The following is a 23,815-nucleotide window of genomic DNA, read 5'->3' on the forward strand; positions in this document are numbered from 1 at the left end:
TTGCCTCACAATCCAATCAAATCGCATCAATTTAATGGTGCAGTGACGCATCCTAAAATCCGGAAGTAAACTGCGCTCGGTTTCCCTCGACAAAAAGCCTATGGGATTTCTCAATAGGATTTAGGAAAATAGCTCGAAATAAGGTCAGTGGAAAACGAACCTGTTAGATAAATGCAAGTTTTGTTCAGTCGGATAATATCCACATGTCTACTCTACTTTTATCATTTTCTAATCATAAATCTAATCGATAGAAGATAGATAGCGTCACTGCACCACTCTCACCGCCGTTAGAAAGTAGCAAGCAACTGAAGCAAGTGCAATTATGGAGAGTGGAGATTTGCAGTATTTCATCAAAAATAATTGTACTAAACTTCCGCTACAGCAGCAACAACAAATACAATCTGATGACAGGCCGATGCCCAAACTGGAGCTGTGTACAGAGAGGAACAAAGGAACGAATCGGACGTAAAACGTTAAAGGTCTCCTGATTTAGTTTGTGAATGAATGCTTATTAGAGTTTCGGCTGGAGAGTGTGTGCGGATCTGTCGGTTAGATAACAGGCGTGTGTAAGTCCTGCATCTGTATGATACAAATGTGTGTAAAGTGATACCGGGTGCTGTAATCACTCATCTGGTTACTATATTACATTGACCACCACACCCCCGACCCAAAAGAAAGGACGTATTATTGGCTTCCCCTCGTTTTTTCCCCGCCCCGCACCCACGACGTGCAATACCGAACCCGCCCCGCTACCCGCACATATTGCCAATTAGTTCCGCAACCCGACCCGACCCGTCGACACAAGATCCGCAACCCGACCCGAACCATACAGTGTATATGAGCAGTGAAAACGTGCAGTTATTAACACACGCAGTTGCATATTTGTCTCAAAAAGCGTGGGATGTTGGTTATTTTCTCCATCTAGGATGAGACCAAAAGCCTCCCAGACGTTGGATTTCGCTCTTGAGGAAGTGTTATTGAAAATGCTGTATTCTCCGCTAGAGAGCTTCACCTCAGCCATTTCGAATGTGGCGTGCACAGCAGCCGATTAATGCGCTGCAGAGGTTATGATTATGCCCGGTCCCGCGGGGGAGAGGTCTGAGGATTTAAACATTAAACTAAATTATTATTATTTTAATATATTTATTATGCAATACCCGCGACCCGACCCGCATCATCTTTGTTTTACCCAGAACCGAACCCAGAAAAAAGCGTTTGAAAAAATAACACCTGCGAATCACCTTTTTTGCGGGTCACCCGTCGGGTACCCGACCCGATGCAGGACTCTGGGCCAAGGACAACACACGGCCAGCTGCGGCAGCTACACCGTGGACCAGAGTGTTCAACTGGCCAATACAGCGGTCCGAATAATCACTCCCGTCCTGAGGCGGGGGGTCGGGGGTGGCCTGCTGAGGGGAAATCAGAGACACGCCCAACACACCGAGATTATTGGCCGCTGCTGCCATCTGCGTACCGAGCCGAAATATTCTGTCCAAATAATCCAGCATAATGGAGCAATAATCACAAACGAAGGCCGGCTGCGCCGGGGAAGCCGGGCCGTAAAACCCCTGACGGAGGCGGCTCACCGGCTTTGGCGGTAGTGGCGGGGGGAGCGGTAACCCTACACGCTCCGCCTCGATGGCCATCACCGCTGGGAAGTCCTGACGTGCGGACCTGTGAGGCGGCCCGTCCTGAGCGCCGGAAGCACCCGACATCGAGGAACCCTTGTCGTCTTCCTCGTCGACAAACGGGGCCGGCCGGCCCGCCGGGATGGTGAAAACGAATGGCACCGCCTCCTGCTCCTCCATCTCTACCACCTCGAGGTCCACGTGGTCGTCCGCTTCTTCCGGCGACGCATAGTAGGCCTGAAAGTGCTCCATGCGGTGCCGGCAGCTAAGCTGTGGTACCATCCGGCAGGCCTTACAGGAGGGAGACTGCAAGCCGTCCCCGGCGTGTTCAGGCCCCAGACACTCGAAACACAGGCGGTGGGGATCGGCACCTGCGATTAGGCCGTTGCACGTAGGGCAAGGTCGGTGCTCAAGGACTGGTGAGTTTTCCAGTCTTCTAAATGTTCTTCTCTCTCCTTAACTCTCTCAGTTGTTTATCCTGCTCGCTGAAGAGAAAAGGATGACGGGTGGGAGGCGAGGCCGCCTTATATACTGTGGGCCTGCGCGGCACTCAAGTAGGCCCGCCCCCGGGGGCCGCCTACGTTTATAGATTTCTCAGTAGGTGAACGCTCGCATGTTGAGGTCGAGGGCAGTACCAATAGAGTCCAGTAGAGGGCGGAGCTTGTGAGATATAACAGTATGTGACACCACTGAAAACTCTAAAGGCCACAGTGTTTACTTCATGGGAGGATTATATTAGGCTCTAAACAGCCCTAATGATGACAAATTGAACTGCTTCTACATAAAGCACAGTCAAGTTTGGTAAATCTTCTTAGTGATTGTATGAAAACTAAAGACTGGTGCAGGAATGAGTCAAAACCCGGAAATGTATTCCTTTGTCTCATGTTTTGAATGTGTTTTTGGTTAGATGAAACGAAGAAGCTTCAGACATTCACCTGTGGGTTTTGTATTTCCGGAATCAAACTAAAAACTCACTGACACCTGTGACAGTGCTAGCTCATCATTGTTGTTTAGAACCCATTCCTGCAGCGCTCTATAATCGATACCTTAACATCACCCACACATATGAGGTTCCTCCTGCCCAAGTGCCACTTGCTCCAATAGCCTACATTCAACCCGGCAGAACCATCAATCAAACACACACATCTAAGGTTGATCAAACCCCTGAGACACACACACACACACACACATTGGCACACACACACACACACGCGCACACACACACACACACACACACACACACACACACACACACACACACACACACATGGCACACACGGAGTGAAATTGTTGAATTATTAGTGTTTGTTAATTAATATCTGTGTGTAGCAGCAGCTCTGGGGGAAGATCCTTGCCCGGTCTGCTCTGTGATGAATTATTCACTCCTGGATGTTTCTATACTCTGCCTGCTGGGCTTCACTAGGTTGGTGTGTGTGTGTGTGTGTGTGTGTGTGTGTGTGTGTGTGTGTGTGTGTGTGTGTGTGTGTGTGTGTGTGTGTGTGTGTGTGTGTGTGTGTGTGTGTGTGTGTGTGTGTGTGTAGGTGCAGTCCAACGTTCTGCTGCCCTACTTTCCTCCCCCCCCTCTCCTGTCTTCTCCCCTGCCCTGATTATGTCTTATTTTCATCTGATGGTGTCTGTGGGGTATACTGAGTAGTGCTTATATATACAGTATATGTGTGTGTGTGTGTGTGTGTGTGTGTGTGTGTGTGTGTGTGTGTGTGTGTGTGAAGACATCTATTTGCTGACAGAAGCACTACCCGAGCTTGAATCATTTATGAAAGCAGTTTTTATGAAAATGCTAACAAATATTCCTAATGCTGCATTCAGACAAACAAAATGCAGTTAGTGTAAAAATACATTAATGAAATGGTGGGAAATGAATCCAACAAGTTGGAAGCAATTTAGGTGGTAACAACACCCATAAGCAGTGCTATTCTTAGAACATGCCCGCGGGCGACTCAAGTTGATTTTTTCTGGATATCTAGTGAAAATTTGAACCAAATTTTGATTGAAACTACATTCAAATAGTACATTCTATCATGTCTCCTCTGCATCCTCACTTTGTTTATCTAACAGGACAAAGGACAGGACAAATTGAAATGTTGATGACGCATACATGGGGAATCATCAGATTTATCCTGTTTATCTGTATCAAATATCATGCTTCCATCCATTATTTGTTGAAATATGTAACTCAAACGCAGCACTTTAAGCATAGGCGGATTTTGAGGGGGGGCAGGGGGGGCATTGCCCCCCCTAGTGGCTGAAATATGTTACAGCATTACTACGTCTAAAACTGTTCCAATACAAATATTTCGTATATCAATATTTTAATAGATGTAATAAAATGATTGTTACAATACAAATCTGAATAATATCATGTTTTGTTTGAAATCATTTCATTTTTGAGCAGTCGCATGTTGTGACGTGTGTGTGTGTGTGTGTGTGTGACGTGTGAGGTTAAGGACACATTTCCTTCGCTTTTTTTTGCATACAAGTGATTCAGCTATTGTATTACAAGAATTAGCAGTAATGGATATTCGGCGATTACCTAACCCGAAAGACTGTTAAAAAGGACAGCTATCCAAATCTATACAAGATGCTCGTTGGCACTGACTCTGCCTATCGGATCTGCCACCTCTGAGAGAAGTTTTTCTGCAATGAGGAGAATTCGGAACTGGCTGCGGTCAACGATGGAAGGAACAAGATTTTCCTCACTTGCGGTTCTTCACATTGAGGATGACATAACCACAGCTGTCACCTGAGGGGATAGTGGAGTCGACATATATGCGGAACGTAAAAAAGGCGTCTACTTCTGCACTAAGGTAGGACACTGGTTAATAATATTGTAGCGTGTTCAAGTAACCAAGGGATATAGTATCAAATAAGTATAAGATGTGCACAGTTATGATACGTTTTACAGTTATGTAATGCACTGTTGTTGGGGGGAGAGACCGCCCCTTCCATATGAGCATGAGGCGTGCATGACGGGATGAGTTATGTTCGTATGTGGAAAAGTCATACAGTGCGGTGAATGCTCGCTTAATTGCTACTGTATCCGTAGCACCCCACACAATAGTTGGGACTGTGTACTGATGTCAGTAAAAAAGGTTTGCCCCCCCAAGCGCAAATGTCAAACTCCGCCTATGACTTTAAGCTGACCAGAGGAACATTTGGGGATCACCAAAGTTAGTGGGATTCATTGTGTGGCTGGGATTTCTCCATACGACTTTGGAACATTGAAGAAGATCAGAGCTTTGGCAAGCACGTGTTTACAGTTCTACGATACATTTAGTTTAGTCGGATAATCTCCACATATTTACACCACTTTTATGATTTCTGAAGCCAAAAGTAAAAACTAACGTAATGCTTAACATTAGGGATGCACGATATGGGTTTTTTGAAACCGATACCGATAACTTCCTGCTTCTCAAGACCGATACCGATAACCGATAACCGATAATAATATAATATATATATATATATGAAATGTACCTGTAGTTTTTGCACACCTGGTGGTAAAAAAAAGACTAGTAGTGAGCAAATGACATGAGCATTACTACTATGAACAAAACAAAGCCAAGAACAGTTTTGACTCTCGTCAAGCGCCATCATTTCTATGATGAAGTTAGAGATCGTTTTAGCCCTGGGGTCATCTCTGGCAAACATCTTGCCTTTTTCAAAGGCCTCGTCGATAGGTAAAAGCCCCGGTGCCTTTGCAGCTGGCTTTTGATTCGCCGCTAATTTAGCAGCGCAGGCGTCTTCGTACGCTTTTTACACACCATCGTAGCGATGGCGATGTTTCAGGTGACTAATCAGGTTGGAAGTATTATAGCTCGTTGCCTTTTTCCCTCCTCGTGGAACTTCTGCATTTGTTAATACAAATAGCAAGCGAACTATCTAACTCTGAAACTTTGAAATAGTCCCATACTACCGGCGACATGTTTGTTTACTGTCCTGGCTTCACGGCCGCACACCATTTACGTCACAGCCAGGCATGAGTTAGGGAGCGCTGGATTTGTGAAAAACTCCCCTCTTCCTTTAAACCACTAATACCACAGTACTGGCAAAACGGGAGGAGCCGAGTGAAAAACAAGCGCCCCTCATCCCAATCCACCCACACCGCAGTATTTTTTTCTTTTTTTTAACCCAAAAAATATATTGTATATTATCGGGGCTATTAATACTGTTATCGGGTTTATCGGGATGACGTCATAATTCCTAATATCGGACCGATAATTATCGTGCACCACTACTTAACATACATCATCCCCGCTAAGCTAAAGTTGGCTAATGTTCGGCGTGATAACGTTTATCCACTTGTTATCAACCGGCGTTTTTGAGACACGCAAAAGCTTCAGACATTTACAAGCAAGGTGTTTACTGACACATTTTATAAATCTCTTAAGCTCGTGTTGAATTCAGATCTTATTTTAGGCATCTGATTTAATAAACAACCAAAAAATCATTGGAGACAAGGACTGAAAGTGTTAAAATGCCAACTAATTTCAGGCTTTAAGACCTCATTCCTGCAGCTTACTATTGTTCCCAAATAAGATGCAGATGAATCCCTAGCTCAAGCTCCAAGCAGACGGATGTTTACTCGAAATGAAAGCAGATCCTCTTCTACAGAAAGATGCCTGCTTGCTTCTCAACTGATGTGAATCATGCAGAACTGGATATCAGGAAACAATTCACAGCTAAAGATAATCCTCGTTACATTACAGAGGCCCTCCCTCGGGAGTTCCTGATCTCCGGAAATATAGCGCCATGACATCAGTGTCCCCCTCTCAACAATGAGCCTTTGTTGGGAGAGCGGCTCTCACTTGCACTGCCGTCACTGAATCCTGATAAATGACCTCTGAGGTTATCGGCAACAGTGTTTACTCAAACCCAGCCTCCTTCCAGCCTGGATAACTCATCCTGCCATTGTCAAGTGGAATTGGATTTAGTGAAAATGAAACCGTCCATCCCTCAGGCGTGCAGCAGCTCTCCTGACAGAGTGCTCATGTGTCAGAGGGCTGCAGTGCATGTGTGTGAAGGGCAAGTGACCCGCTGTACCGCTGAGCGATGATGAGTGCTGAATGGACTATAGGGCTAGGGACATGGCGCGTGGAACATGTACGTAACAAAAGACATATGTGTTGATAGTTGACGATACTATGCCTAAGAGGCATAGTATCGTCAACGTATGCATGTGTAAGTGTGTGTGTGTGTGTGTGTGTGTGTGTGTGTGTGTTTAAACAGGGGTTAAGTTACAATCTATAGATGCTGAAAAGCTGACCTAGGCACTTCGGCTCTGATGCCTTCTAACTCCCCATCAATACCTTCACCTTTTGTCCTACACACACACACACACACACACACACACACACACACACACACACACACACACACACACACACACACACACACACACACACACACACACACACACACACACACACACACACACACACACACACACACACACACACACACACACACACACACACTGCTCATAGGTCCAGCAGCACTAATGTAGTGCTCTAAGCTGCTTCCATCAGGAGAAGATGTGTAACTGTGAGCACTCTCAGTACTTGGATGTTTAGGGGAATGGAGAGTTAGTCTTAGATTCAAAGGCTTTCTATTGCCAGACAAGATTACTGATACAGCATGATCGTTCAAAATCAAGGATTGCATTGAAGGATGGCATTTGTCTAATCCCAACATAAAATGACCGATAGGAGGAATTGCCGAAAACCGAAGAAAACTATTTACAATTTCCTCTTAATAACCCACACACACGCCCACACTTACACACAGAGGACTCACAACAGATGTCTTCTCTTGAATTATCTGCAATTAGCCCTTAATAGAGATGGGAATCTTTTGGGGAATTGTATTTCAATTAAAAAGTGATTCTCGATTCAGTGAACAGGAAATTGTGTATATTTCCTTTGACGTTATAAACAACTTCCAAACATGTTTCTGAAACCAATCCGTAGCCAAGCAAACTTTGTAAGTGACAAAAATTACATTTGAGCTAGAAAATATAAATATGTTTTAACAGTCCATACAGATCTGTGTATATCTACTCTCCTTACATCTATGGTCATACACAATATAAGTGAATGGATGCATCTCTTTGGACTCGGAGCACAACCTCTGACTGAGATTCTAAGCTGTAATAAGCTGTAATTTGTTTGATGTATATTGTCTTACTATGTAGAACTGTTCAAGTGGAATATAACATGCAGATAGTAAAACATATATTGGGATCAAAGGCGTTTAATAAAAATGAACCATAACTGCAGGGTATTCCCTAATTGATGTAGGCCTACGAACCCATCGTGACAAACTGAACTCAGTGGGTTTTATTCCCTGTTAGAAACTGAACAGAAGGCTACCTCAGGGTCTCTCTGCTGTGGTCAGCTGGTGGAGTAGCGGTGCAGCTGGCTGCAGAATCTGAGGGGAAAAACCTTTCTGGCTCCACTAGTTTCATTCTTCATACGCCAGGCATCACTGAACAACAGTGCTGCTGGTCTAAGAGGCATAGTATCGTCTCTGATTTCTTTATTATGGTTCACTGCATGATTCCATCTCAGCATATTATCTGCTTGTTCACTCTGAAATGAGCCGTTTGAGGCTCAGCTTGCAAAGCTAATCAGAAGATTTCTGCACCTTCATAACGATCAAGCACACTGAGTTTTTAAAAAACTTTTAGTTGTCTTTATTACATTCTATACGTTTTCGTCAAGTTCTACCGTCATTTGAAAAAAGCAAAAGAGACTTTATTGTTGATGTATCTCCCACTAAGCAACTAACATGGCTTAATGTTTAAGTCAATGGGGGGGCGGTTGGCACTGTCAGGGTCTGAAATATGAAGACAAAGAAGAAGTGCCTTAAACCTGCTTTCTTTCTAATGGCCAGCAGGGAGCTTGGAGCTGTAAATCCAATAGAGTGCCAACAGTGTCTAATCGATAGATTTATGATCGATAGATTTATCCGACTGAACAAAACGTGATCCGTCTCTTAAATGTGTGTCAACCACAGACCTTATTTCCAGCTATTTTCTAAAATCCTATGGAGAAATTGCATTGCTTTTTTGTCGAGGGAACCCATACGCAGCTTACTTCCGGGTTTTAGGACGCGTCACTGTGGCACTCTATTGCATAGAAATCTATGAGAAAAATTACCATTTGGAAATGATGGTCTAATTTACTGTAAAATAAATGATACAAAATGTCTAATGACCTAATGAATGTTAATTGTATCATTGGGTCGTCTAAGATTAAAATGTAAACCAAGATGTTGACGGGCATAAACCAAGATGCCGAGGGCTAAGATAGATGGCATGTGCAGCAATTTGTGGCTCTCAATTTAATTGAAGATCTTAAGGCCACTGACTTTGGCTCAAGTCTGCAAGTCCAGTGGGAGGCCATAGACAAGACCGTTAATGCTATCTGCTATCTGCCTACCTCAGGCATGAGTAACACTGCAAATACGAGGGTCATACAGGCTTGAACGTCGCCCGGGACAACAAGGTTTGTGTCAGCGAAGAGAAATGGACAACTTGAACTAGATGTTCTTGGACATTTGTGGAACAGGGGCAGAGAATATGGAACTAATGCTACTTCACAAGGGACCCCAGGGAAAAGGGTTTCATGAAGAGGATGTGGGAACAATAGATACTTTGCAATCTAACATCTAATTTGTCAACAACTTCTAGCTCAGTGTTCAAATATCTGCAGTCACAAAATGATATCAGATAACTATAGATAATGATATACAGTGGCTCCAGCAGATCCCAGCAACAACATCCCAGATCCCTGAAGAACGCAGTCGTAGGAACAGCAAAGACACTGCGCAAAACCCTCAGGATCCCAGACCTCTGGTGGAGGACCCGAGCCTGAAGGAGGGAAGAACATCGGACCGCCCAGGAAGGAGAGAGTGGGGACATTGTTATGTATAATGCATGTTTCAAACAGCACTGTATAATATATATATTTATCAATTACATTGTTGGTTCATATTTGGTCCAAGGCCAAATGTGTCACATCAAAACAGCTATAAATGAATAAATGTTGAGAGGGTGCAGTGTGCTGTTGCCAAATGAGTCATGAAGGCATGGATGTTGAGCAGAGGATTATTTCCTCTCTTTCACAAGACAAAAGTGTGGGTGTGAAAATGAAAGTACACACGTGGGCTGCCTGACGCCCACAAAGTTTCCATAATCCTGGGAACCGAGGAAAAAAAATATCTTCCAATTATTTATTTTTCTTTTCCTACCTATTTAGGGTTCAAAAATCATCTTGCAATTTAGACTTTTTTAAATGTAGTTTAAATTTAAATGTTACAGTATGTCCACTGTAGAGGACGTCAAGACCATTTTAGTGTGAAAAGACAGCCTTAATTAACAGATAAACTATGTAACATATTATGGTTATAGAGTGATATTAATACAAGAATACATTCACCTTTATTTAAACAATAAATAAGTAATTGATCTGAACATTGCTGTATATTTGATCACTAAAACACTAGTTTGGTTTTTGGTGAATGCTGCCAAACCTTCAAAGACTTTGTAGTCAATGTAGTGGGAAAAGTTCTGAATTGGACCCCAGTCGGCACGGGCTGTAGGGTCATCTTGACTTGTTTTATGGATGTGGTATCAAGTTGACAATGTTCATAGAAACAAACTTGGCCTTCCTGAGAAAATTCAAATTAGTCATGGCTCCACTTAAAATAAAAACAACAATAAGACATACGCTACTCTTGGCCCACAGGGGGCCATGTCTTTCCAGCTCGTCCCTATCTGTCCCTCTGTCTGTATCTGTGCGCTCATGGAGCCTCCTGCATATGTTTCCTTCTTCTTGACCCTCTTCTATCCCAGGTGTGAAATCCTCACCTCTCTCATCATCTGAATCTCCCTCAACTATCTGGTATAGAAAATATCTGCTTCAGTTCAGTCTCCTGCAACAATATTGAGTCATAAAGTCCATGAAGACGGTCCTTATAAAAGAGCTGTTATTTGAACAACTTGAATTATTTAATTGCTTTCAGAACTAATTATATAGTTCCTTACATGTTAATAAACAATAACATATATGATTTTCATGGTAAAAAATGACAACTGATCAACAATATAAGACATACCCCTCCTCCTACTATGTTGTTGTTGGTATGCCAATCATTTTGGTTGAAAAGAAAGAGGAACTTCCCCTCATGCAATTTTAACAAATGACATATCACTGGAAAGCCCAGGATGTCCTCTGTACAGTGCAGCAGGGATTGATAGAGTACCTCAAAAGAGTAAAAGGAGATACATGTGAACAAAATGTCCACTACAGTGGACATTTGTCAATGGGCTGGGTCCCAGGAGGATAAAGGAAAACTGACTAGATTAACCTCACCTTTAGGAAATACACTGATGTATTTTAGTGTTTCAGATGCTTTGCAGCATGCTCCTCTGCAGTGTATTGTTTTCTCGCCTGTTGTCATATTGAACACTGTGCCGACATGACTGACCTTTCAAACCACAAAAAGAGTCAGTCCTGCACCCTGTTTGAGGGATGATGATGAAGCAGAGGACTGTCCATCCACAGGGAGCTCCTCGTCCTCCATGGTCACCTGTGTGTCCTTACACTTCCATTCCCTCCTGACATCACTTTGCCGCCGGCTGCTCGGAAAGCGTTAATAGGATCATGATTGTCAGGTTTTAGGGAAACAGAAGCTGCTGTTGCTGTGCGAGTCATGCACAGGAAACAGTGTAGAAATTCTAATTCAGTACTCTGGGAAGGCAGCCAAACCAAATAGAAATGAAGAAGTAAGATCCAACCAAAAGAAGCAGATATGACCCTGCAGTGTTCAGCTGCAAGGAACACCACCTGTAGCCCTATAGCTGTCAGGAACTAGCTTTTCAGAGTTTATCTTAAAGAGTCCCTTTTTTGCTTTTTGGGGTTTTCCCTTTCCTGTAATGTGTAATCCTTCTCTCCCACACTCCAGAGGGAGTTTCTCTCCCACACACCTCCCCCCCGCCCTGCCTGAAACACCCCCATTGGCTTCCTTTGTTTACTTCCAGAAAATAGTGACATCACTATGTTACACTTGTGCTTCTATTGGCTAGCGTTCCAACACATTGTACGGGGCGGGACATCTCTAAGTGGTTGACCAATCACAACAGAGCCAGCCAGCTGACCACTAAATACTGATACACAGACTTTCTCTGGACTGAATGCACGGAAAATAAACACTCACTAACGGACATCTCTGGAAACGGTGAAGTTGAAATGTTTAACCCGAGTCTGTTTGTATTTAGCTATCCTGATATGGAACCACCATATGGATGGATGTTGTTATCCAACATGTGCACATTTCCACTATTGATGTGGCCACTTCCGGTGTTAAAGGGGCATGGTCCGGGGGAAACAAGCCTTGCTAGGAACCATTCATTTTTTGTTTCATTTCTGGTTTGTGCGGTTACATTTATATTGGCTACAAACTACACTAGACTGTTTACTCTACATAATAATAATACATTTTATTTATATAGCGCTAATCACAACTCAAAGACGCTTTACAGTATGACGGAGGGTAGACAAACAAGGACAGGCAAACAAATAAATATAGTAGAATAAAATAAACAAAAAAAAGGCAGTCAAGAGGAAGTTAATTGAGGGGGGGGGGGCTTATGGGTAGACAGAGTTGAAAATATGTGTTTTGAGGCGGGACTGAAAGACTGTGAGGGACTCAGAGTCACAGAGATCATGGGGGAGGGAATTCCAGAGCCTAGGAGCTGCCACTGAGAAGGCTCTGTCCCCAAAGCTGCAGAGTGTGGATATGGGAATGGATAGGAGTCCGGCTGCGGTGGATCTGAGGGACCGTGGGGGTTGATAAGGAGTGAGAAGGTGTGTGAGATAAGGGGGGGCCAGATGGTGGAGTGCTTTGTAGGTGAGGACCAGAATTTTGTAGTTGATGCGATGGGAGACAGGAAGCCAGTGGAGGTCTTTGAGGACTGGGGTGATGTGATGCCATGATTTGGTATGCGTGAGGAGACATGCAGCTGCATTTTGAACCCGTTGGAGTCTGTTGAGGGATGTAGTGCTGATGCCGTAAAGTAGTAGTCGAGGCGGGAGGAAACGAAGGCATGGATTAGTCGTTCGGCTGCGGGGCGGGTGAGAGAGGGTCGGATTTTTGCAATATTGCGGAGGTGGAAAAATTAGGTTTTTACTTTTTGGCGGATGTGAGGTTCGAGGGAGAGGGTGGGGTCAAAGATTAGACCAAGGTTGCGTGCCTGATTGGAGGGGGAAACAATGGTGCCATCGATGGTGAGAGTTATGTTAGTGACCTTGCTGAGGGTGGATTTGGAGACGATTAGGAGTTCTGTTTTGTTGCTGTTCAGTTTGAGGAGGTTATGTTGCATCCAAGTTTTAATAGCTGTCAGACAGGAATCGATGTGGGTAAGGGGTGGGTTATGGAGGGATTTGGTGCTGAGGTAGATCTGAGTGTCATCAGCATAGCAGTGGAAGTCCAGGTTGAAGCGTCGGAGTATCTGACCGAGGGGGAGGATGTAAATGATGAAGAGGAGGGGGGCAAGTACTGATCCTTGAGGAACGCCTTGGGTGACTGAGGCTGTGACAGAGGAGTGGTTGGGGAGGGAGATGAAGTGGGATCGTTCAGTGGACTGGAGCCATCTGAGTGCAATACCTTCAATACCAATGTCCCTGAGTCGGGTGAGCAGGATGTTGTGGCTCACGGTATCGAAGGCTGCACTCAGGTTGAGGAGGATGATAATATTGAGGGAACCAGTGTCAGTTGAGGTGAGGAGGTAATTGAGGACTTTGACGAGTGCAGTTTCTGTACTTTGGTGAGGATGAAATCCAGACTGAAGGGGTTCGTAAAGCTGGTTGGTTTGGAGATGGCAGTGAATTTGTTTGTCTACAATACGTTCAAGAGTTTTTGAGAGGAATGGTAGGTTAGAAATGGGGCGGTAATTAGTGAGGGAGGAGGGATCAAGACCGGGTTTTTTGAGGATTGGAGTAACGGCAGCAGTTTTGAAGGCAGAGGGGACGATTCCATGGGACAGCGAGGAGTTAAAAAGGTTAGCAAGATAGGGGCAGAGGACGGGGAGACAGGACTTCAAGAGAGGATTGGGTAGAGGGTCAAGGGAGCAGGTTGTGGGATTTGAGAAACCGATCAGATGGAGTATTTCAAGTGGGGTAACCAGGTTGAACTGGGAGAGGAGGAGTCAGGAGGTCAAGGGAGATGGGGGGAGAAGTGGTAGCGGTGGAGGTTGGGGGAGATTCTTGTATATCAGATGGAACTGAGAAGGAGTGGTTAATGGCATTCATTTTGTCTGCGAAAAACTGGAGGACTGAGCTGCAAGTAGCGGAAGTAGAAGTAGGGAGGTTATCAGAACGGGGTTTGAAGAGCTTGTTAACTGTGGAGAAGAGGGTCCTGGGGTTACGGGAGGGGTCAGTGAAGATGTTGGAGAGGTAGGCAGATTTAGCCGCAATAAGAGCATCTTTGTATGCATTGAGATGGAGTTTGTAGCTTATGTAATGGACTGCGAGGGATGATTTATTTGAAAGACGTTCAAGTTGGCGGCCTCGCTGCTTCATTTTACGGAGTGCAGGTGTGAACCAGGGTGAGGAGGTCTTGAAAGTAACAGTTTTATTTTTGAGGGGGGCTAAAGTGTTGAGGGAGGTGAGTAGGGTGGAGTTGAGGTGGTTGAGCAGATCTTCAGAGCTGAGGGTTGCGTCCAGGGGGAGATTAGATGATAGCAGTTCGGAGAGATGGTTATGGTCAATGGAGTGTAGATTACGGAAGGTGATGTTTCTGGGTGGGCAGGGATTTCGGGTGGGGGGGGCAATGGTGAATTGTATGAGTTTGTGGTCAGAGAGGGGAAATGGGCAAGGGTGGAGGTCAATCACTGGGAGGTTGGTAGAGCAGACGAGATCAAGGATGTGTCCTTTGTCATGGGTGGGGAAGGTGACATGTTGGGTGATAGAGAAATTGTCCAGTAGGGTTATGAATTTGGATGCCAGCTTGCAGGTGGGTGAGTCAATGTGAATGTTGAGGTCACCAAGTAGTAACAGACGTTGAGAGAGGGATGAGGCAAGTGTGAGGAATTCAGTGAAATCGGAGAGGAAGGAGGGGTGAGGTTTAGGAGGCCGGTAGATGAGGATGACTGTCAGTGAGGGAGGGGCTTTGAAGGCAATGAATTCAAAGGATGATACTGAAGAGAGGGTTAGTTCTGTGATCTGGAAGTTCTGATTGTGGATTACAGCAAGGCCACCACCACGACGGAAGGGGCGGGGTTTAGTGATGTATTTAAAGGCAGGGGGGGATGTTTGGTTGAGGGAGAAGAAGTCATCGGGCTGTTGCCAGGTTTCGGTGAGCAGAAGGAAGTCAAGGGATTTTTCCAAGATTAGTTCATGGAGGATGAGGGCTTTCTTGTTGAGTGATCGGATGTTAAGGAGGGCAATGTTAGTTGAGTGGGAGGGGCGTGGTGTGGTCACAGGCTGAAGAGGTAAGAGGTTGTCCAGGTTGACAGTGCGGGGAGGAATGTGAGATGGGGGGAGGAGCGGAGTGAAGGTGAAAGGAAGTGTGTTATTGTCAGTTTTTGGTGGTTGAGGGTAGTGGAATCCACTCCAGGTATTTGGACCAGCTCTGAGCAGAGGGCAGTGGAATCCACTCCAGGTATTAGGGCCAGCTCTGAGCAGAGGGCAGTGAAATCCACTCCAGATATTTGGACCGGATCTGAGCAGAGGGCGGTGGAATCCACTCCAGGTATTAGGGCCAGCTCTGAGCAGAGGGCAGTGGAATCCACTCCAGGTATTTGGGCCAGCTCTGAGCAGAGGGCGGTGGAATCCACTCCAGGTATTTGGACCAGCTCTGAGCAGAGGGCAGTGTAATCCACTCCAGGTATTTGGACCAGCTCTGAGCAGAGGGCAGTAGAATCCACTCCAGGTATTTGGACCAGCTCTGAGCAGAGGGCAGTGGAATCCACTCCAGGTATTTGGGCCAGCTCTGAGCAGAGGGCAGTGGAATCCACTCCAGGTATTTGGGCCAGCTCTGAGCAGAGGGCGGTGGAATCCACTCCAGCTATTTGGACCAGCTCTGAGCAAGTTCCCATCGGCGAAAACACGTGGGTTTGCTGTCCTGGCTCCAAGATGGTGGAATGAGCTCCCCATTGACATCAGGACGGCAGATAGCTTGCACATCTTCCGGCGCAAACTGAAAACTCATCTCTTTCGACTCCACTTCGAGCGTTAGAACTATTAACGAAGCACTTTTATACTAATAAAGGACTGGCTTACCTAAAGCCAATTGAGTAGCACTTGAAATGTTTGGCTCTATGAAACCTGATGTACTTATATGATTCTGTTTTCTTCAAGGTTGTGTCTTCCTGGTCGAATGTACTTATTGTAAGTCGCTTTGGATAAAAGCGTCAGCCAAATGCAATGTAATGTAATGTAATGAGCAGAGGGCAGTGGAATCCACTCCAGGTTTTCGGTACAGCTGGGATTGTAACGGACCAGTGGTGGGTGTAGTAGTAAGCGTCTTTGGGTTCAAGAAAAGCGCTATAGAAATACAATGTATTATTATTATTATTATAATATGGAGTAATAAGTGCGCTCAGATGACATGACAGTTGTGGGACATGCGGTTAGTCGACCAGATAGATGTTATGGATGATTGTCCGGACTGGGAGTAAACAAATCTGCGTTTGGAACCTCCATGGTCTGCGTAGAAGCCCAAGGCATTTGATGACAGACAAGTTTAGAGGAAGCGCAGACAAATTATTGAGATAAAAAAGTTAAAAAAGAGACAGAGTATCGTAACATCGTAGTGCCGCGGTAGGATGCTAGCGTTAGCACAGCGCTGGCTTTGGTTGTAGACCAGCGGCGCTGAAAGTGGAGCTGTTGGCAGCCATCAGACAGGATGGGAGGTCAGTCGCGGGCTGTCCTTTACAGCAGATGGGGGGACCAGCAGGAGCGGGAGGTTTAAAGAACCAGAGTCAGGACCCACGGGGAGGGGCAAGATGAAGAATGGGGCCGGTTAGTTGATGGATGAAGCAGCGTTAGCAGGTGGGCTACAATGGCAGGTGGGCTACAATGGCAGGTGTAGCAGGGTAGAAAACCAGAGCGTCCGTCAAAAGTGGCAATCGGGTGTAACAAATGTGTCCAGATCAAAACACAAAAGCCACAGAATAGTTAGAAAACTATAGCAGTAGAAAGTGGTCAGAAACTCTTAGATTAACACAAAGAAAGACGAGATTTTCGGACAGAGAAGCGGCGAACAGTCAGCGCCAGCGTCCTCTCACGCAGAGAATGTCAGATGTTAATGTACATGTCAGACCAATTGTAGAAATAGGAGCCCTGTCTGCTCGGGAACATTAGTGAGATTATAGGTGAATGTCATACGGAAGTGACATATTTTTTGGAGTCCTGCTGCCAGTTCTCGTTTTAGGAACAAGCTTAGGAAAGGGAATATGTGTTTGGCTCTCCTTTTTGAGAGCATTTTTTGGGGGGAATTTGGGTGATAGGTCCTACTGTATGTTTATTTTAGTTTTTAGTATTTTTGTTGTTCTTTTCTCCTGCTTTCCATTAAATTCCATGCTACCTCTTCATATACTTCTGGGTCAAATTTTGATTATGGTTAATGTAACAGGAAATGGTGGAGCATGTCTAAGACTTGTCTCTTGGAATGTTAAGGGCATGAATTCCCCGGTTAAAAGAGGCAGTTCCCATATGTATATGTTCCCACTTAAAACATCTTAAAACTGAAATTGCCTTTTTACAAGAAACTCATCTGACCACCAAGGACCACCATAGGTTAAAGGCATCATGGGTTGGCCAAACCTTTCATTCCAATTTTAGTAGTAGAACAAGAGGCGCAGCTATTGTGATGCATACAAAAATACAGTTCAGCCCGACTAAGGTTATAGCGGATCCTCAAGGTTGCGAACCTTTGTGTGGTCTCAATAGCCATGCAGTAAGCGTGTGCTATGGCATGGATATTCAAGAATACTTGAATGGCATCTGTTTGTTTTAGTCAAGATTATGCTAAAATAGTCTTTCCCCAACTATATTTAAGTTCCCTATGAAGAGCCAACCTTCAATTTTGAAAATTCCCGTTTATTCCCATGGAAAGTTTCCATCTTTGAAAAATCCTCCGGAATTTTGCAACCCTATTCACAACACATACTGTCGTTATACTCTAACGACTTACTATTGTTAATTTCTAACCCTATATCTACCATTCCTCAGATAATAGATCTGTTAACTCGATTTCAGGGTACAAATTAAACTTTTCCAAGAGTGAGTGCTTCCCTGTAAATGACCTGGCCCTCCAGATCCCCGATAGACTCATCCCCTTTAAGATGTCCAGGAGTAATTGTATGTACTCTCAGACATTTACAAAAACAACATTAACTAATTGACAAACTCAAATCTGATTTGGAAAGGTGGAATAATTTACATTTAACTATCGCTGGGAGGGTAAACTGTATCAAAATGAATGTGCTCCCTCGCTTCCTGTACCTCTTTCAATGTCTGCCAGTCTTCCTACCCAAATCACTTTTTTTGTAAAATAGACACACTAATCTCCTCTTTTCTATGGCAAGGGAAGACTCCTAGAATTAGGAGAGAGCTTTTACAAAGGCACAGATCTACAGGAGGATTGGCGCTTCCAAACATAAGACACTACTACTGGGCAGCCAATATCCACAAAGTAATTCTATGGATTAAGGAACTAACATTGAGTTGGTGTGAGTTTGAAGCCAAATCCTGTCCTAATACCTCACTTTTGGCTTTGCTTACATCTACTTTACCCAGCCGGCTAACTCAATATTAGAATAACCCGATAGTTGTTTCCACCCTAAGAATATGGTCCCAATTTAGAAGTGCTCATGGACTTCATGGATCCTCTATTCATAGTCCCATTCATAACAACCATCTCTGTCCCCCCCCCTTACACTGATGGGGCCTCTGCTCTATGTGGCAGAGATTAGGCCTCATCAGATTAAGGGACCTTTACATCAACAATGTTTTCGGTAGTTTTAGCCAACTGTTACAAGTCCCGGACGAGCCCCCATATGTTACAAGCTGGCTCTGCTTGCAACATAAGGACAACAGTTCCACACCGGAGTTGCCCAAAACAATCAGTTATTTTATCCAACACAGTGGTTACAACCAACAATAAAACAGAACAGAGGAGCGGTGTCCTGCTGCACCGAGCAGGGCAGCTGAGAGAGAGCGAGAGCCTGTTCTGCAGCCCTCTTATCTACTGGAATCAAGTGCCACAGGTGGGTCCCATCACTGCTGATTACAAGAAACACAGGTTACAGCAGCACCAACTGGTGGACAACCACAGGGTTGTCACACAACTCTCTAACAAATGTAGCCTCCCAGACTCTCATCTATTTCGCTACTTCCAGGTCCGTGACTGGGTTAAACTAAATAACCCTTCCTTCCCCAATATTCCTCCGGATTCAATAATTGACTCAATTCTGGACACTAACAACCGAAAAAGGTCTGGTTTCAAGAATTTACAATTCCATCTCCCGTCTCACAGAAACATCTCTTGGTAAAATCAAACAAGATTGGGAAGATGAACTAGTCCAAGCAATAAATGATGAGGTCTGGGATGGCGCATTAGCGAGAGTGAACAATAGTACGTCCTGTGCCAGGCTCAATCTTATACAACTAAAAGTTGTCCATCGTATCTATTACACCAAACTCTCCAAAATATACCCTAGTCACGGATACCTGTAACAGATGTCACATGTCACCAGCAAACATGACTCATGTTTTGGTCTTGTCCTCGTCTACAAGGATACTGGACAAGCATTTTCAAACACCTCGCTGAGGCCTTGGACGTGGTATTGACACCATGTGCAGAAACTGCCATTTTTGGAGTACTACCTGGCCACCGAATGATGAGGAGGAAAACTAAGGAGAGTATAGCCTTTGCATCTCTATTAGCAAGTAGAAGAATACTCCTTGAATGGAATTCCTCGATAGCACCTAAAGCATCTCTATGGCTTAAAGATTTAATGTTGTACCTGAACTTGGAGAAGATTAAATATAACCTGAGGGGCTCCTCAGAAATGTTTGAATCTGTCTGGGGCTCTGTGATAGCCTACATAGCTGAACTTAAGACACTAAGTTAGGAAGAAAGGGGGGACTATGAATGTATGTTTTTTTTGTTTTTTATATACATGTATGTGTATGTATGTGTATGTAAATGTGTGGGTATGGGTATAGGTATGTACATATATAAATGTGTATGTGTATATGTATGTATATGTTTATGTATATGTGTGTATACACACAGTATGTGAGTATATGGGTACATGTATTATTGTTATTATTCTTTATTTCCTTATCTATTCATTTTTTTTAAATGATCTTTTACATTACTTTATTTTTACCTATATACCGTATGTATTTATTTATTTATTTACTTTACTAGCTAGGGGGGGGTATTGAAAAATATAGACCGTATAAATGTAACTCATTGTGCCTGACTCAATAAAAAAAATAGTTAAATAAAATAAATACTGATACACCTGAGAAGAAGCAGAATGTGTTGTCTTTGAACATACACTTAGTAGCTGTCTCTGTAGTTACCTTGGTGATACTTTCTAAAAACCAAGACAACATCATGAAGCTGCTCTTCCAAAGGACAACATTTATAACCAATAACATTTAACTGCATATGCCACTTGCCATGGAGAGGTTGGGAATAATACAAATGTTTATCTTTACTTGAAGCCCAAACCCAGGGGACAAATATTTGGATGAATAACTGAGAGGATTGCCAACACAAAAAAAAGCTATAAAATGTAGTTTCATAGTGAACAATGGGCGGTCCAGACTGAGGCAACACCTACAGATTGGGCACATTGGAAACTGAGCGAGGATGTAACACGCACATGAAATGCCTTGTTTGTAGGAAATAGTTAAATGTACATGATTAATAGCTAAAATATTTATTCAGCATAAGATAAGATAAACTGTATTGCTGAAATTCACTACCTGGCCACTTTAATACACATGTATTGCAATGTGTTAGAGCAGCACTGCTGAACAGTTATAAGTTGCCTTGGTGTGTTTAAACACATCAATCTAGAACAATTACATATTTGATCTCCTCACCCTGTTTTAATAAAGCTGCTGTAGTGCTGTGTTGGCTCTGATATACCCACGTGGAAGCAAAGCATGACAGAGTGCTCGTTGTTTATCACCTCCACCGCTGTAATCCTTCAGAGCACACACACCATAATTGCATCACATCAAAGGCCGAGCCGTGTCTTCCCTCAGCAGCAGACACAGATGAATGTGAGAGGATGCTAATCTGTCCCGACAGGTGGAACCTCCACAACATCCAGCAGCCTTTGCAGCTTCACGTGCACGGTTACATCAGCCCACTAACTGCTCCAACAGCCCTCCTCAGGCCGGGGATACTCCAGAGGAGAACCAGGAGGCAAGGCGCAAGATCGTTTGAGCACATCTAAAAACATTTAGAGCTAATGGTTTGTGAGGGAGGTGGGAGTCCGTCTGATGATGGTTCAGTGAGTATTAGAATAGCTGATAATTGAATCTGTTGTTTGGGCTGATAGCATTGAAAGGACTCGCTCAACTAAAAGCCATTGGGATTTACATTGGATTTCAGAATGTTACACAATAGACGTATGGCAAACACGTTTATGATACTAACATGTTTTTATATGTTATGAAGACTTTTTTATAAGGATTGAAGTGTTATTTTAATCACTAAGGTGAAAACAAACTAGATTACAGTCATATGAAGAAACATCATCACCACTAAGCTAATGTTTGGCGTGATGAATGATAATAGTCCTATAGACACTTGTTAGCAATCAACGTTTCGTTTAGTTTCTTCTTAGTTATTTTTGGGCAACCAGTGTCTTTTATTTAAGTGACAGTGAACAAGAACCGGTACATGGGTCACAAGCTATACCAACTGAGTTATATAGCAGCCAGAGTAAAACCATTTTTAACCCAATAAAAGCCATTTCTAATGTTCTAAAATGTTCAGAAATTCCCCATTTGCTGCAACTCTACCAACTGAGCTATATTACTGCCGTTTTTATGACAGATAAATCTTCCGACCTTCCGTAGTGGGGTTTGTCACAGAACAAAACAACATGTATCCAGCTTGAGTTAACCACAGAACTTATTTCAGGCCTCTTTAAAAAAAAAAAAACTTCTAAAAAAAAATCAATTTACAGACAAAGGAAGCTAAATTGGTAAAACGCTAACCCATTTCCTCTAAAACCACCTTGACATTTGTAATTTGGATAATAAATAAAAATGCATAGCCCTTTCTCAATAGCACGTATGGGGTTCAGTCATGTACAATCCAATCGTCAATATTTCAGTTTTTAGATGCCTTGAATAAACACCATTTCCCATGAGCCTTTGGCCATCATCACAGCTGGTCACAGGAGACAAGAATTAGTTCTGACATGTCACTAAACAGCAGCATTTATTTGATCTCATCAGCTGTGTCCCCTACCCTCCGAAAGCTAAACAACAGATTTAGCTTTAGCTTAGCCTTGCCCCCCCCCCCCGTCTGCACCAGTCACTGCCAGCCATGCCAGATGGGTTGCCAGATCTGTGGGAAGGTTATGCACCAGATAAAGCAGAAATGTCAACAATGCCCTGCAGAGAGGGCTGAGGGGGAAAGGACATGTCTGTTATAGGTTTGAATTGTTTGAGAATTACACTTGGTTAAATGCTATTAAAAACAACATTACAGTTAAATCCTCCACACTGTGAGGATACAAACATTGTTCTAATGGCCAGATTGTCTCCTCATTCAGATTTCTCAGAACTCTAAACAATGGCTGTCTAAATCTGTTCCAAGACACAGAATCCCGGAGGCAGCTTGGCGCTCGATGAAGCGCTTTAATGTCAGGAGCACCATCTCCTGCACTGGGATTAGAAATGTTTCCGCCATGACAAATGTGCTGCTGGTGACACTTTTCACTGTTGCAAAGGATGGCCAGATGGGTCCATGAAATATTGAATGTGCAATAGAACAAAAAAAGGCAGCTGTGTTTTTTTTTTCTCATTTCCAAACAGAAGAAATGTTCTGGAATATGCTGCTGCACATTGGTGACTGATGAAGAAGGCAATTAGAATGACCACACTTTATATTAAATATTATTATTGTGAGAAGCCAGCAGAAGTTGGGATTCCATGTACGGATGGATCCTTTTTTAATTGTTTTAATATTTGAAGCCACTGCAAAAACAATATGTGAAATGTTTGCTGTATTATCCATCAGATGAGTTTTACATGAATCAATGTTAAATAAACATTACAAAAATGTCACATTTATTCAAGGAAAGTCCACACTGATGTTTTGACTTGCTGGTCATTGTTTACAGTACTCACCTAACCCTAACCCTAACACAGTGTATTGTATGTTTCTTATTTCATTAGGTTCCAAATGAGGAGGTTATATCTTTTATTCTTTTTTATACATTATTAATCCCCAGTTTCCTATTCAAACATTGTTTATATTATTTTATTTATATTGTATCTATTACTTACACCCTGAAATAACCCCTTTAATCAAGTATTTTTAAACATCATCTGAGGCGTGTCCCATGTCTCACCTGCACCACCTCTCTAGACCTCGGCCTGGGTTTTAAACACTTTTAGGGACACTTGGTTGATTTCTTTTTAAAATATTTTCCCTCAACGTGTGCCTACTAACCCGTGTGTATTTTATATTTCACATTTTTGTTTTAAATCTTACATATTTTAACATTTGTGTTGATATGATTTTTATTAGCAGCACTTGTTTTTAAAAGCACTTATTTTACTAAGCACTTTTCTGTATTTATTTATCTTTTATTTTTTCACACTAATATTACCTGCATGCCGATTTTAAACAGAGTCAACCTCGGTACTTTTAGCCAGATGTTTTTAACCCACTTACCAGGTCTTTTACCAGATGTTGTGGGACACAGCCTCGGACACCCCACCAGGGGAGACCCCCTCTGGGGGGCAGGAGTACAGGTTTTAACCCCTGCCGCATACGCTCTGTGCTTCAGCCGCTGCTCTCTTCTATCCCTTTTATTGCACTTTTTTTTAATTGTATCTATTTTTTTTTAACACAGACAAAACAGGGCTTTTATAAACTTGTATTGGTTTTATTAC

General features: G+C 43.5%; 1 protein-coding gene across 1 annotated transcript in view; it reads right to left on the reverse strand.

Moving 5' to 3' along the window:
- The window catches only part of LOC117536273 (transcription regulator protein BACH2-like), a 66,320-nt gene that overhangs the window by 29,455 nt on the left and 13,050 nt on the right, over positions 1–23,815 (reverse strand). The window lies entirely within an intron of this gene.

The sequence above is a fragment of the Gymnodraco acuticeps genome, unplaced genomic scaffold (genome assembly GCF_902827175.1).
Source record: "Gymnodraco acuticeps unplaced genomic scaffold, fGymAcu1.1, whole genome shotgun sequence".
Lineage (NCBI taxonomy): Eukaryota > Metazoa > Chordata > Actinopteri > Perciformes > Bathydraconidae > Gymnodraco > Gymnodraco acuticeps.